The sequence below is a fragment of the Eptesicus fuscus genome, chromosome 15 (genome assembly GCF_027574615.1).
Source record: "Eptesicus fuscus isolate TK198812 chromosome 15, DD_ASM_mEF_20220401, whole genome shotgun sequence".
Taxonomy (NCBI): domain Eukaryota; kingdom Metazoa; phylum Chordata; class Mammalia; order Chiroptera; family Vespertilionidae; genus Eptesicus; species Eptesicus fuscus.
Genome location: NC_072487.1, coordinates 54,053,516 through 54,069,641, shown reverse-complemented (window position 1 = coordinate 54,069,641; position 16,126 = coordinate 54,053,516). Strand labels below are relative to the sequence as shown.

Below are 16,126 nucleotides of genomic sequence, written 5' to 3'. Positions count from 1 at the left end.
AGTGGCCAGGCCCCGCAGAGAGCAGAGAACCACGGGGAGTCAGCCTAAACCGTCATGGCTCCCGGATTGAAGAGGGCTCCCCTGAGGGCTCCCAGATTGGAGAGGGTGCTGGTTGGGCTGAGGGACCCACTCCCCCGTACGCAAATTTCTGCACCGGGCCTCTAGTATTTTTATATTAGAAATACATACGTGTATACATTCATTCAAGCTCTGAGCACTATGATAACACAGACCCTCCTCATGGTCCCTCAGCAACTGCAACACATTGAGATCCATCAAAAGTTCAGTTAGCCAGAGCTTCGGAGTGGGACTCACCATCCAGTTTGCTGTGTCTTTCTACTGTGATTTCTCTTTCCAACATCATTCCCACTGTTTCTTTCTGGTAATTAGATATGATCCATAATGGCCAATAAGGGTGTGCAAGTGGGAGTATTAGAAATGCTACAAAACCATGATGCTGGAAGTGTCAAATCCTAATTTTCTGTAGCAGGTGATCTTATTAAGGAAGTACATGGTAAAACCCAGCAGTCCAGTAGGGCTTGCCCGAAATCCTCTCAAAAGGGAGGCAGTGAAGAGGACAGACCGCCTGGTTCCTGCCTTGACACTGCAGCTTAGCTTGTGTGTGTCCTTGGGCAAGTTAAGTAACCTCTCTGCTCATTTTCCTCATCCCTAAAATGAGTGTAATCTTAGTACCTACTTCCTAAGGTTATTGTGAGAATAAAATGATTCAGTATATGTAATGCCCTTAGCATAGCTCTGGGCACTTAGTAAGAACTAAGTAAATGTAAGCACTGCTGTTGTTACCATGAGGGCATCAGAAGCATCACTGCAGCCTAGGAGGAAGTAATCAACAAATGTCTGAACAGGTGTGGTAAGAATGATGGCCACAGGTATGCCATAACTTCAGGGACTTTGGAAAGGAGGAAGCCATGATTGCCAATCTGTGACGTAGGGAGTGTGTTTTCATGGGACCCTATGGTAACGTGCCATGCAGTGCCCATACAGCTCATGCTCCATTTCCCAAGGATGCAGCCCACTTGCTGTACTTTTGAGGTGTTATTCCCCCTTGCTAGATTTTGGAGACCCCGCTAGCTAAAAGGCCAGTCCTAATCCAGTTCCAGTTCCTATTCTCAGATTGCAATTTTGTAGCAAATACATAAATAAATATATTTGTTGTGGTCACCTAGTATTCAAATTCACTTTCTATGCTTTTGGAATCTAGTGTAAGATGTGGAGACAAGCAGGGCCCACTCCATGGCGGAGGCCAAAAGAGCCAGTTTGTTGTTAATTTCCCCCCCTTGTAGCTTGAATTTGCAGCCCACAAATTTGAATCTGAGGTGAGTTACCTGAAGAAGCAGGGACAGTGTAGAATTGTTGTTGTGGTGGTGGCTGTGGTATCCAGCATCCAGTGGTGGTTGTGTCAGTAGTTGTAGCAGAGTTTTCTAAGGGACAGGTGGGGGCAGTTCAGCTGTACCATCCAAAGTTCAGTGGTGATGGCTTAGTGTCAACCCAGCTATTCCTGTTATGTGGCCTTGGCAGTGGTTCTGGTTACCTATATTTTCTTGGTTTCTGCTTATATTTAAAGCCTAGCTCTTTCAATGAATTCCTTTTTTTCAGTGATTTACCAGGGTTGGTCTTATTGTTTCTAACTGGAAACTGCCTAAGGCATGGATTTTCTGTGATCCACTGATTCAGTTCTGTTCCTACTGCTACAATGGCCATTTCTTTATGTCAGAGCAAATGTATTGATTGTAGAAATGTCTAACCTTTGTCTATTGCAGTCGTTTAAATCTCAATTTTTAAAGTATAGGCTTTGCTCCCAGACATAATCAACAATGTTTTTTTTTTTTGTCAGAAATTGGCTGTATTACTACAATATGCATTATATTTATTCAACTCATTTCATTTTGCAAACACCTACTAAACATTTTACCTTGTTGTAGGTCAGTGATGGGCAACCTTTTGAGCTTGGTGTGTCAAACTTCACCAAAAAACTGAGCATAACTCGGGTAGTGTGTCACTTTGAGGAAAAAACATTATTTCACAAATGTTTCATCCTCAGGAGCAGCAAATGTTTCATCCTCGGCATGTGGCCGCCTCAGCGGCCGCGTGTCATCAGAAATGGCTATGCGTGTCAGTGCTGACACGCGTGTCATAGGTTCGCCATCACTGTTGTAGGTGATGGTTATGCTCTGAGGATAAAAGTCAAGTGAGACATGGTCTGTCATGTATGTATTTAGAATTATAGCTATTTATTTGCTGAATCATGGTGAGAGGGGAGTCAGCCACACACAAAGTGCAAAACAAAACAAAACAAAACAAAACAAAACAAAAAAATAATCCAATGAATGGGTAGGTATAGGGTGGGGAAAACAGTGTAACATGTTGGTTAAAAATCTTGATCCAAAAGTTTGACCAGCGTTGATTCATATTCAGGCTCTCATTTGGTGTGTTAATAGGACAAATTTCTTAAATTATCTAAACCTCAGTCCACTTATTTGTAAAGTGACAACACTAATGCCTACATTCTTATTATGAAGTTTAAATGAGATGATGGATATAAAGTGATTAGAACAATGCTTGGTATATGAGTAAGCACTTAGCAAAATGGTAGCCACATTCAGGTACTGGAATAGACTGTTCAGCGGGATGGTGTAATTCCCAGGTTAAGTACAACTCTCAAGATCATAAACTTTGCCTTGATAGTTTATATTAGTTCCATAATCTCCTTGACCATTGGTCCCTCTTTTTTTTTTTTTTTTAGTCCCTCTATTATATTATTCACTAGTGGCCCGGTGCACGAAATTCATGCACAGAGTGGGGGTTCCTTCAGCCCAGCCTGCACCATCTCTAACCCACAGGGATTGGGCCTAAACCAGCAGTCAGACATCCCTCTTGCAATCTGGGACTGCTGGCTCCTAACCGCTCACCTGGCTGCCTGCCTGATTGCCCCTAACTGCCTCTGCCTGCCTGATCACCCCTAACTGCCCTCCCCTGCTGGCCAATTTGGTTCTGATGGGTCAGTTTCTATGCCAGTCAGTGTCAAAAGCTCTGCTTCCTAGGCAGCCATTGGCTCCTCACATTTGACCCAGATTTGGTTCTGATTGGTCGGTTTCTATGCCAAGTCAGTGTCAAAAGCACTGCCTCCTAGGCAGCCATTGGCTCCTCACAGTTGACCCAGATTTGGTTCTGATTGGTTGGTTTCTAAGCCAGTCAGCATCTCTGGGCCTATCTCCAGGCCTGATCAGAGAGGTGGGGCTGATTAGCAGCCCCTGCAGAGGCCTGAAGAGAAACAGAGGTGCGGCTGCTGGTGAAGCCTGGAGAGAAAGAGAGAGGTAAGGGCTGATCAACAGCTGCCACAGAGGCTGCGGATCAGACGCTGCCTCTCTCTTCGGGGTTCTCTCCAGTCCTAATCAGTAGCCCCCTCGACAGTCAGTGCTGGGTCGCTGCACCCGCACCAGCGCACCAGCGGCAGTCAGTGCTGGGTTGCCACGGCAACCCAGCACTGACTACAGGACTGACTTCCAGTGTTTGGTCGAGCCTTTGGTTGGTTGTTATGGACCCTGGGTTTTTATATATTATATATTTATATATATATTATATAATTAGGATAATATGAGTAGTCAGAAATGTTTATAACTGTGAATAAACCATAGTTTTAAATAAAAGTAGGCAATGTTTTTTTGCTAGTTTTTCTCAACTTGGTGCTGTTTAGCAGCATTTTCAATGGAATTCTTGGCTGCAGCCTCATGTCAAGGCAATGTCCTTCATGGAATTTCTGTTTTGTCTCTGGGTTAGAGTAGTGTCATAATCTAGGCTTGAGAGTATTTTTTTCTCCTCAATTGCATAAATATGTGCTTTACACAGAGTGAAACCTCTTTGCTTTTTTCCTGCTCACTCATGGGCATTTGCCAGTATTTGATATAGAAAGATTAACTTGTATATTTCAAGATACTTATTATGCAGGAATCTCCCCTCTAGCATTTTCCCCCCAGGATGACCAAGAAAAATGATTCACTTATGCAATTTGCTATCTGATTTTTTCCCTGAGTGTACCTCTTTTAGACCCTGATCATTAAATTGTTATTCAGATTCTTCAGCCCACTTAAAAAAAAAAAAAGTTATAAAAAGTATTTTATTGCCTTTGGAATCCTTTTCAAAGTATTTTTCAAGTTATATTTGGTCTAGTTTTCAGTTTATAGCTAACCTGCTATGTTTTGTGGACTTCTTTTTTTTCCTTATATGGGCTAATTTTCTGTTATTAAAAACTAATTTTCTAAAGCCCCTGGAAATTTTTTCTCCCCCATCAACTAGATAAATGGGGTTTTTGTTTATTTGTTCATTTATTCATGGGAGAGTTCTTTTAAAAAGTGTTTTTAGTTATTTATTTTAGAGAGAGAGGAAGGGAAAGAAATAGAGAGATAAAAACATCGATGAGAGAGATACATCACTGATTGGCTGCCTCCTGCACGCTTCCCACTGGGGATTGAGCCTGCAACCCAGGTATGTGCCCTGACCTACAGGAAGTAAAAACGGTGATCTCTTGGTTCATGGGTCGATGCTCAACTACTAAACCACACCGGCCAGGTTCATGGGCGAGTTCTTAATTAAATTTATTTTTTGGGGGGGAAACTTTCTTCCCAATCGATGTACAACTTTATTCTTGTCTTCTGATGAGGTGTTTGAAAAACGGTTCCAGGCTTCCTTTTTATTTTTGGTTCTCATTCACTTCTGTCCCCACCCTGACACCTGCATTTGCTTATGCTGAAATCAGTGGGAATTATACTAAGCAGGAATTGTATGTTCCAGTGCTAGGATTGCTTCAAAGTTACTGTGTGACTTTGGTTAGGTCATTCGACTGCTTTGCCCTCATCTGTGAAATTAGGGAAGTTTACTCATTTATTCGACAAGTATTTTATTCGGCACAAATTTGTAGGCACTGTGCCAGGTGTTGGAAAATCTATAGTGAGCAAAAGAGTCAAGATGCCTTCCCTCATGGAATGTGTATTCTATGTTAAATGGTACAAACTCCAAGGAATGCTTGAGTTTCTAACCCTATGTGTACAGGATGGGACAAAAGTAGTTTTACAGGTGACAGTACATGAAACAGAGTTTATTCTTGTATTAATATATATTAGTTATTGTATTATTTTCCACATGAACAACTGTAAACTCACTTTTATCCTGCCTTGTATAATAAACTAGAGGACTGGTGCACGGAATTCGTGCACGGGTAGGGTCCCTAGGCCTGGCCGGCAATCAGGGCCAATTGGGACCTTCTGGCTGCCAGCTGAGGCCCTCCTTCCCCGGCTGTCAGCTGCTGGCTGGGGCCTTCCTTGGTTCTGCACTGCCCCCGGTGGTTAGCGCACATCATAGCAAGCAGTTGAACTCCTGGTCGGTTAAACTCCCTAGGGGACAATTTGCATATTAGTCTTTTATTATATAGGATTATATAGGATGGGACTTCCACTTGGTTCCAAAATCTCTTTTGAACAGGACAGAAAAAAAATGTCACATGTGTGAAGTTTGTTTTTGGCTTTTGGGGATTCCTTGAACTTAAAATAAATACCTCACAGTTTGTCTTACAGAGTGTTCCATGGAAACCAGTGTGAGATGCTCTACTAGAAAGGATGTAGGTCAAAAGCTGCATACTACTTCCATCCCCTTCTTAAAGTGGATCTTAACACACTTTGGAAATACACTTCAAATCTCTGCTTTTAGACACACATGAAAAAAACAAACTGGAATAATTACCACTGGCCTTTATTTAGATTTTGGAGTCAGTATCAGTGGATGAGGAAATTAGCATTTTCTTATTGCTGTCAATACTTACTGAGTTATAAAATTGCCTTTAGTTGTAGACCATAAAGCTCTTTACCGTGATGAGTAAAAATTTTACCAATAAATAATAATGGTAAAAATGTAAATTTTATTTTTTGGCTGACAAATAGCATGTGACATATGCCTTGCAAAAATAATGGGCTGGTAAATCTTTAAACTTACTTGTCAGTGGGTTATTAGTGTTACAGGAACTATCACAGTAGGGGTCCGTAAAAGGGTATTTCAGCCAAGTCTTCTCTTCCTTTCCCTTCATATTCCATTTAATTTAAAGGGAGCTATTTGTGGCCATGTAGTAAGAAAAGGTCGGAATTATATTGAGGTAATTTTGGAACTATTATCAGAATGGGTGCAGCTAAAATAGTTGTTTGTAACAAATAATAGCTGATAGGAAAAATAAAATAGAATGAAAGATGTAAGATAGTGACAGAAAATAACAGATGAACTGGTGGAAAATCCAGAAAGCATCTTGTTTGATTTTTATGGAAAGAAATTAAAGAGTAAATGGCAACTTTCTGTTTCTCAAATTCTGTCTTTATTCAGGGTAATATTTTTTTGTCTCAGTCCTCAATTATCACACATGCATTTTTTTCCTGTTCATGAATTAATATTAAATTCTCTTAACATTATGGCTCTAATTTCATTTGTCTCTTTGGATTAATCTTCTAAAATTTTAGGAAAAATAATCACAGTTATCACTGAAAGGAGGTAGAGTCCAGTATTCTGAAAATGTTCATGCATATGCACACTTATACAAAAATAACCGTAAAAGAAAATACAAAGTAGTGCCAAAGGAAAATTGGAGGTAAAGAGCTATTAAGATTTCTGAGGAGGGAAAGAGCACTTCCGAATTGGAAGAAAAGGGAACAATCTGTGCTTAGAATCCATACTGGCTTTAAAAGATAGTAAATTTAGGGCATTTAGAGAGGCAGGAACACTCTGTAAGTGGAAAGAGTAGTAGCCCTATTCAGGTATAGTAGGAAAGTATTTGGCTTGGTATTAACTGAACTTCGGTTCAACTTTCTCTAATTCCTAGTTTCATCTGTAAAAATGGGAATAATAACATAATAACCTTGCTGCAGGGTTGTTGTGAGTTTTAAATAGCATAATAGAGTGGAAATTCCTAGCAAAATTCCTGCAAAAAGTAGGTGCTTGGACAAAAGCCCTCCCTTCCTTTTTTATGTAAATCTGGTGAACACTGGAGTTCCAGGTGAGGAACTTGCTGGAGCCTTTATCCTGGTTCTGCCATTGACTGGCTACATGACCTGGGGCACTTTATTGAACCTTGTTCAGTCTCAGAGTTCTCATCTCTAAAATGGAGATAATACTAGTGCCAATTTCATAGAGTTGGTGTAAGGAGTATACAAGTTAGTTCAGGAAAGAGCTTATAAAACATGTGGCACAGACTATGTACTTATTATTTTTTCATAGGTCCTGAAGAGCAACTGAAAGTTTAGGGTCAGAGGGTAGAGGAGAGGGCCTCAATATTTTCTTTAGAAAAGTCAATGTATCGGTGTTTTATGAATTGGGTGATGAAGGATTGAGGAGAGACCGAAAATGGGGAAGACTAATGAGGAGATTGGTAAACACTTGGGATCAGAGACTCTGAGAGCCTGATGAATAATGATGGTAGCAGGGATGGAGCGGACCTGTCACTTGGACTGCAGATGTGCTTTTTAAACTTCAATGTGCACAGGAATCTGCTGGGGATCTTGGAAAATGCAGGTTCTGGCTTAGTAGGTCTGGGTGGGGCCTGTGATGCTAGTTTACAGCTGCCACTCAGAATAATAACAAGGGTTTTGAAGGCAGGACAGGAGCCCTCAGAACAGGAAGAGTTGACCATTGATTGTCATGGGGGTGGAAAGGAGACAAAGGAATGGTGAGTTTTCATAGAAGGAGCTAAATTGGGATGGAAAACTACCAACTCAGATTGACATGCTGACCTTGAGATCTTCCCCCCCCCAAAAAAAAATTTAAGTATACCATATAATATTGTTAACTACATGCATACTTTTGTACAGCAGATTTCTAGAACTTATTGCTCTGAAATTGGACACTCATTTGTATTATTCAGCTCCTTCTGTAACAAACTGCATTAGATAGGACCGCTTAAATAACAGACATTTATCTTCTCACTGTTGTGGAGGCTGGAGGCCTGAGATCAGGAAGCAAGCATCATGGGTTTTCTGTGAGGTCTTTCTTCTTGGCTTATAGGTGGCTGCCATCTTGCTCTGTGCTCATGTTGACCTCGAGTTCTTGAAATTGGAGTTTTAGAAAGTAGAAGAGTGTAATGCCAAAAGGGGAGATTTATTTGAAGACCTGGATTAAATCCTGGCTCCAGCAATGATCAGAAAGATGTCTTTGGACTATAGCTCTTCATCTCTAAATGGGAGACGACAATGACTGCTTCAAAGGACTGTTTTATGGATGAATGGAGAAACCTTGTTGTGAAAACTCACATGGTGGCCAGCACATAGGTGGCACTTACTGAATAAAAATTAACTTTGTAGCTAGAGGAGTTTATGAACTAATCCAGCCCCTGACCTAGGTTTTAACATATATGTTTTTCCTACAGTGCATGTACCGATTACTTCAAACTACAGTAATTTGACAGCCTTCTGAACTTTATGTTTTCTAAGTACTCATTAGCTGACATAATTTCAGGGGACTTGAATGCCAGGATTGGCAGCGGTTCCACCGTAGCTACATCCATCAGAAACCTGCAATTGTCAGATTTTTCCTTTTAAGGCACTTCTCCAGGAATAACTGTCTGAATCAAAGAGGAAAATATCTGGTCAAACTTATTTATAATCATAGTCCAATAACGGTAAATAGCAGGCTGTGGGATAAATCTGTGGACTTTCACTTATGTTTCAAACCAGGGGCAGCATTATTGATGATTGAAGAATTAGCGCGTCAGAGCTTATTTGCAACCTTCAGTTGGATATTTCAGACTGGTTGAAAGTAAGCGTTTTCCTCTTAAACTTAATTTGAGCTTTCAAAACTGTCCTTGCATCTGTTCCTACACATAACTCAAATCAGTGAGATTTTAGGGATAAGGTTAAACTGAAGTGAACAAATACATTTATGATAACAAAGGATTTATGGCACATATTTTGTGCTGGAAGTCTTCATGAATAATTATTTATAATATTAACAAGTCATGGTTACACTACTATGTTGCTGGACTATGCAAGAACAAGTACTTTCATCTCTTGCTTCATAAAAGAGATCAGAAAAAAATTCCAGGCCATATTATCAAGATATTATCTTAAATATAACTGAGATCAAGTCATCCAGAGACTCATTAAGATACAGTTCTTTTAAAAATGACTTCTCCTTTCCAAAAATTAAATTACATAAAATGTGCAGGAATATTTTGGGCTGACCTGCAGGGACACTGACAATGCAGATTTGGGGACTTCATCTTCTTTGGTGTCACTTCAGTATGAGGAAATTAAAATCACGTGCATGAATTGACTACTACACAAATCATTTCAATTTCCATGCTGCCTCTATTTTGCTGTCTCCAGTATTCTTGATAGCCAGAATCCATTATTTTCATCAACTCTAAAAAGATAAAAATAATAAAACCCAGTTTTTTGAGGCTGAAAAGGGCTCCAGAAGAAAATCTCTGCTGCCAAGCCTGTCGGGCGTGGCTCAGTGGTTGAGTGTGGACCTATGAACCAGGAGGTCACAGTTCCATTCCCCATCAGGGCACATCCCCAGGTTTTGGGTGTGTGGGACATGCAGGAGGCAGCTGATCAATGATTCTCTGTCATCATTGATGTTTCTATCTCTCTCTCCCTCTTCTTTCCTCTCTGGAATTAATAAAAATATATTAAAAAAAAAGAAGAAAATCTCTGCTGCCAGAATTATTTTGATCTTGCTTGAGTAGTTGACTGAAGTCCTTGTCAACCTATTTACCTTAATTAACACCACAGATACGGTTCGCTCAACATGAACACTAAGCGTAGTTGACTCTAGATTCAAAAAGGGAAACCTTCCATCTCCTGGAATTGCAGAACCTTGCATTAAGGCTGTCAGAGACATCTTCAAAAAAACATCACATTTCTTCTTTAAAAAAATCTCAATCTAATTGCTTGCTTGCGTTGTAGCTAGCCAGTTCTAGGTATAAGCTATTTTTTTTTTTTTTTTTTTTACAGATAATGACTATTAAAATATTTGTTGAATGAGTGGATTCTGTTATTTATTTTATCTCCTCTAAAGAATAACTGAGACCTTTTGTGAAACGTTTATCTGGATACATTACTTTCCCCCTGTAATCTTCTCTTCCTGTATCTAACTATCATTGGTCCAACAATCTGAAGGAGAAACCTGAAAGTTTTCCTGGTATCCTCCTGTCCTCCCCATCTTCTCCCTCCCCTCCCCATATCCATTCAATTCCCAACACTTGCTGACTTTTACATCCTAAATGTGTGTTGATCCTATTCTCTCCTTCGATCCCTTCTGGCACTATACAGGCTCCAGTCCTCACCCTACCCGCTGGGCTTTTAGAGTAGCATGCAAGGGGCTTTCTCTTGTCACCAGTAATGACATCCTCTGATTTATCCTGCAGAATATTATATTTAAAATCCAAATCTGATCAGTCCATTTCCTTTTAATGGCTCTTCATCATCCCCAGTGAAAAAACAAACAAACAAACAAAAAACAAACAAACAAAATAACAACTAAGCTCCTGGCATAAAATCTAAGCCTTCTGTGATTTGGCTTCAATGAACCTCTCAGGTTTATTTTCTACCTGCTGCTCACTGCCTAACACTTCGCGCTGCAACAGGTCTTTCATCCGGGGCACTACTGACATTTGGGGCTGGATAATTCTTTGTTGGGGCGGGGAGGCTGTCCTGTGCCATTGTAAGATGTTTAGCAGCATCCCTCACCTCTACCCACTAGATGCAGTGGGACTCCCTTCTTTTAGTTGACAACCAACAGTAACTCCAGACATTGCCAAATGTCCCCTGGTGGGCAAAATTGCCCCTGGTTGGTAAGTAGGAGTTGGGTGGTGAATCACAAACTCTTCACACACACCAGGCTATGCAGAACCACTCTTCTCCTTTGCTTTTTTGTTTGTTTGTTTGTTTTGTTTGTTCCTGGAAAGGCTTTCTTCTTCTTTGCCTAATGCAGGAAGAGGGGAAAAGAGTCTGTCCTGTCCTTGCCCTTCTTTGTCTCCTCTGAAGAGGAGAAGCTAGCAATCCGATTGGTTAAGTGCCAGGACACCGATTGGATCACGAATGAGTTAATTTCTTTGAAAGGACCCCATAGTGAGTATAACCCACTCTTCATTTTTTAAAAAACCAATTAATACATGAATCCATACTTATAAAAATTCTAATAATATAGGACATAGAATTAAAAGTTAAAGTTTCCCAGGATCAAACCATTCTAATTAAAAAAATAATTTTGACAAATACTGCTTCAATATTGTCACCACAGCCCCTTGGAGTTCAGGATTGTGTATGGCTTGAGGCTAGGTTGGCTCACCACATGGCGGGAAACTATTCACTTCGGAATGCTTGCTAGGATTGTTGAAGCAGGTATTCACATTTCAGGCCTGCCTAGCTCAAATAAAGAAATTTCAGCAGAACTTCTAGAGCCCATGTGGTCCATCCCTTCTCCAAATCCTTACAGTTCCTTTCCCTTCTATTTGCATTAAAATCCACAAACCATAATAATCATCGGAGCTGTTATTAAGAAAGAGAGACTTTTGGCGTTTTGTGATGTACAATGCTACAAACATCAGTCCATAGACCAGCCTCAGAGATTCCATTTCAGAGTCCTGGGGGGTCTCTATTTTTTACCAGTCCCCCCTCCTCTCCCAAGACAAATCTGATGTGCAGTCCTACATGAATGCTAGTGACTGAAGAGCTACAGGTGAACATGTAGAAAGATGCATCCAGGTACCCAACATTTTGACAGCTGAGTTTGCCACCTCACATTCATGTGGAATCAGCATGTAGCATCCACACTTAAAAAATCCCAAGTTACAGAAATCCTTATAGCAGCTGTAAGAAAAGATGTCTCTGTGCCTATGTCCCTAAATACTAAGCAGGCCTTAGAAACAAACCAGGTAAAGAGGAAATACCTGCAAGGGGTCTTTCTTAAGATAACAAAAACATGCCTGGTGGTGGGGGAAATGGTGCTATTTTCATAAAGGTTTCCAGCTATGGGAACAAAGGGTGAGAGCAATCCTTTCCATGTAAGTTGAATTCTACAGAACTCATTTTTTTAAACGGGGAACTTAAAAATAACTTTCTCCTTATTCTGTTGATTATTATTCTTCAATCTGTTCTCACCTCTGGGAGGTCGCTAGGAATGGTGGGGTGAAATGTTCCTAGTAGTAAAAATGAGGATGATGGAGAAAACTGGGAAAAGTGCATTGAACATTCGGATGGAGACAAACCTGACTACCAAACTGTATCTGTGCTGTGATTGCAACTGTAAAAATTCCATCTGCATATGGACAGGGACTGAAAGGGAGCATGAAAAAAAATAAACAGTTTGGTTTGTAGGATGGCAGAATTTTGGGTGGCTTTTTCCTTCTTTTATTTTGAATTTTGTCAATGTTTTGGTAATGTTTTATAATAAACAATGCTATAAAAAAAAAGGCAGCCGAACCTGCTGACTAATTATTGTTAGAAAGAGCAGTTCAGCGTCAACTCTATCAGAGCTCAACTGCTGCTGTTGGCAGAGGGTCTCCAACATTATTAGGCTGATAACATCAGGTAACCTTAACCAAGGAGTCAACTCTTTCTGGTCCATAGGAGCATTCCCCCCCAGCCAAGTCCTTCTGGCGGGCATACCAGGTTTTAGTTCAACTGGGGCCACAAGGAGGGTGTTTGGTTTTGTTGTTTTTAATCTTATTTATTTAAAAAAATAGTTGAAAAGGTTGATTGGCTACACCTGCCCTAAGAAAGGTCTTGGACCCAATCCTCATCTACAGTACAGGGTCCTTGAAAGTGTTCATCTAAGTGTGTGAGTGGATCCCATCTCCATTTTGAGGGAAATACTGGTGTCACCTGCAGGCACCCCTACAGCTCATCTTTGTGTGCAGAAATGAAATGGCAAGAATACAAGTCAGGTTCTTAAGAAGCTGACAACAGAATGTCAGCTCACTTCCTGCACAGCTGGTGTTTAAAGCAGATGGATAATCAACAGCATAGACTATTGGCACTTCAGGCACCTGTCAGGGAATTCAATCCTGAAGTGACTTATAACTGCGCACTACCTAAGGCTCACCCGAGACATCATATTGGGGAGACACAGTTTAATGGAGGGGCGATCTCTCCATTCCTCTTCTAGGGGCTCTCATCTCTGTTCTTGTGATTCGCCGTAGTCTCAGGAAGCAACATAGCTCCTGGGCTGGGTTACCTCTGCTCCTGATGGAAATGCTTTCACTGAGTTGAATATCTAACGTTATGCTGCTTTAAGCCTTTATGAGATTCAATATCAATAATAGCCCATGGGAACAATGTTTTTGAATTTTTTGGCAAATATCTTTGCTGAGGACGTTGTGCCTTATGTTAGCTAAAATCTGTTATTAAAAATATCCATGATAGATTCCCTCTGGATTTAGAACATCAGCTTTTCTTTGCTTGGAACACAGGTTAGAAACTGGGTGTTTCTCTTTGTGCCTTAGGTACCAGGAAACCTAGGGTTTATCTCTCGTACTCATCCACTGGGCGGTCCATACAGATCAGAGGACGTGATGAGCTCAGCGGAGTTGGGCACAACAAGGAGGATACCATTTGGTGCCCATTTAGTTGCTGTGCCTGTTATGGCTTAGGTAAGTACCATGCTGCCAATTTTAATGATCCCATTAGAATTTTTTTCTCCAAGAATTAGTTGTTCCTGAAGTGCTGGATTTTCATAAAGGAAGAAATGCATTTCATTTTCTATAAATATCAAAATTAATTACTCATCGTTATAACTATTCATAAAAAAAATCAAAATTAGATGAACATGTTCTTCATAGATTTTTTTTAAGCCTCGAAGAGATCCATGTTATTATAGCATTTACAGCTCTATTATTTAAGGAAATGATGACATAAGATTCATCATTAAATTAAGCCAATACCTTTGCCTAAATCCTAAGAAGAAATTCGTTAAAACTCGTGGGTAAAACGATGGTGTCTTATTAGGAGAAAGTATAGGAAATTGAGTAGCATTGCTTTTGTAGATTTCACACCAGTGGATCTAGTTGGGAACATATTCATTCATTTGCTCATTTATTCTTTCCATCATTCATCAGGTGAATCTAACTTGTTCCAGGGACCATTTTAGGTGCCGAGGATTCATCAGTGAAAAGAACAGACAGAACTTCCTGCCTTTACAGAATTTATATTCTAACCTGTGTGTGTGTGGCAGGGGGAGGGAGGAAGGCAGTCAATAATGAACAAATAAAAATACCTGGTATGACAGTTGGTGTTAAGTGCTATAGAGAAAAGTTAAGTGGGTAAGGGAGAGATAAGATGCACTGGATATGAGGGTGGGATTTGCTATTTTAAACAGTGTGACCAGGTGGCATGTGAGCAGAGATCAGAAGGAGAGAGCTGCATGAGTCTGGAGGATGTGTTTTGCAAAAACCCTAAAGCAGGAGTGTGCTCGGTGTGTCTGAGGAAAGCAAGGAGGCTGATGGGGCAGGAACAGAGTGTGGGGGCAGAGTGGTGGGAGGCCAGAGAGGGAGTAGGGAGCCAGGTTATGTAGGCCATTTAAAGGGCTTTTAAAAATGAGATGGGGAAAATTGAAGTATTTCAAGCAGAGTAGTAACATGATCTGACATGTTTTAAAAGCATCATCTGGTGGCTTTGTGGAGAGTACGCTGTAGAGAGGAGATGTGGGAAAAGTGGGTGCAGGAAACCTAGTGAGGAGATATCTGATGGTCATTCGGACTTGGCTTGCCATGGTGAAAGTAGGAGAAGTGGTCAGATTCTGGATCTATTTTAAAGGTAGAGCCACTGGGATTGCTGACTGTTAGGATAGGAGTCAGGAAAGAAAGATAAGTGTCTGGTCAGAGCAAGTGCTTCAAGGAATGCAAAGAATGAAGTAGCTATTATACTGGCTGTTACTGGCTTATCTCACATAAGCATCATGTCCTCAAGGTCCATGCATGTTGCAGCACGTGTCAGCATTTTTGTCCTTTACAAGGCTGAATAATATTCATTGAACGGATATACTGCATTCTGCTTATCCATATACATTGCTGGAACCACAGCGATGTTTATTAAATATTACCACTCTTAGAAACTTACAGTAACTTGTTCCCATCATTCTTAGGATAAAGCTAAAAGTCTTTATTATGGTCTGCAGGGCCTCCACCTAACATTGCAGCCTTCATTCTACTTACGTGCCCTTGACTCTCCACTTCAGTCAGGCTACCTGACCTTGCCCCAGTCTTTTCCACATCTGGATCTCTGCCTCAGCTTTTTCCTGGGCCGATGGCACCATTTTTGCAGAATAAGCCCAACCTGTTCCTCAGGACTCAGTTCAGGATGTCACCTCCTTCAGGACACGTTCCCCCTTTCCGTCCAGGCTGGGTTTGGTATCCCCTTTTTTGTGCTTGCAGAATCCCCTGAACTTCCCTTTACCGATGCATTTGTCACTCTTGGAGTGAAGACGATGTTTTAATTATCCGTTTATTCCTTGAGTCTACTATACTTTTATGCTCAAGACATTTCTGTTGGACGAATGAGTACTGGAGTGGTCAAAGATCTGGGGGCATGGAAGATGCGGGCATTGAGGCAGTGGCCTGTGTGTGTGACTACCTCAAGGCCACCAAACGTGAAGGGGCTATCCCGTGTAGTCCACTGACCGCTGGCTCCCTTCACACCCACGAATGAGGCGTTTGGTGCTCACAGTGGGAGTCATGATGCACCGAGACCCACATTCCTCAGCCCTCAGCTGTTAGGGGTTTTGGTACTTTCAGCTTAGTGTTATTCTTTCGCTCTTTTGGTAAATGATGCTTACACCCTTCCTGCCTCTATTCTCTACCAATTCTTTCCCTCACTCTACTCCCACTACTCTGAACTTAGAAATAAAGTCATAGGTTTAGGTCACTTAAACAAAAATGAGACTTTATTCTGTGAAGTAAGTGTTTCATTTGTAAAAGGATCAATGGGCTATTTTGGATCAAATAACTGTGTTTTCTTTAGCCATTTAAAAGGGTTATTTTCATTTTTTGAAGTCATTGCTTTGCGAAAGGACCTAAGAATACCCCCAACTTAGTGTTAGATCCCGTAATTACATTTTCCCATTTTGAAAGCAGTTATGC

General features: G+C 40.8%; 1 long non-coding RNA gene across 2 annotated transcripts in view; it reads left to right on the top strand.

The window, feature by feature from the left end:
* Window positions 1-16,126, top strand: part of LOC114231682 (uncharacterized) — a 145,987-nt gene that overhangs the window by 56,255 nt on the left and 73,606 nt on the right. For both annotated transcript variants that reach the window (XR_008558393.1, XR_008558392.1), the window contains exon 2: window positions 13,496-13,642. This is a non-coding gene — a long non-coding RNA (uncharacterized LOC114231682). The remainder of the gene's footprint in view (window positions 1-13,495; window positions 13,643-16,126) is intronic.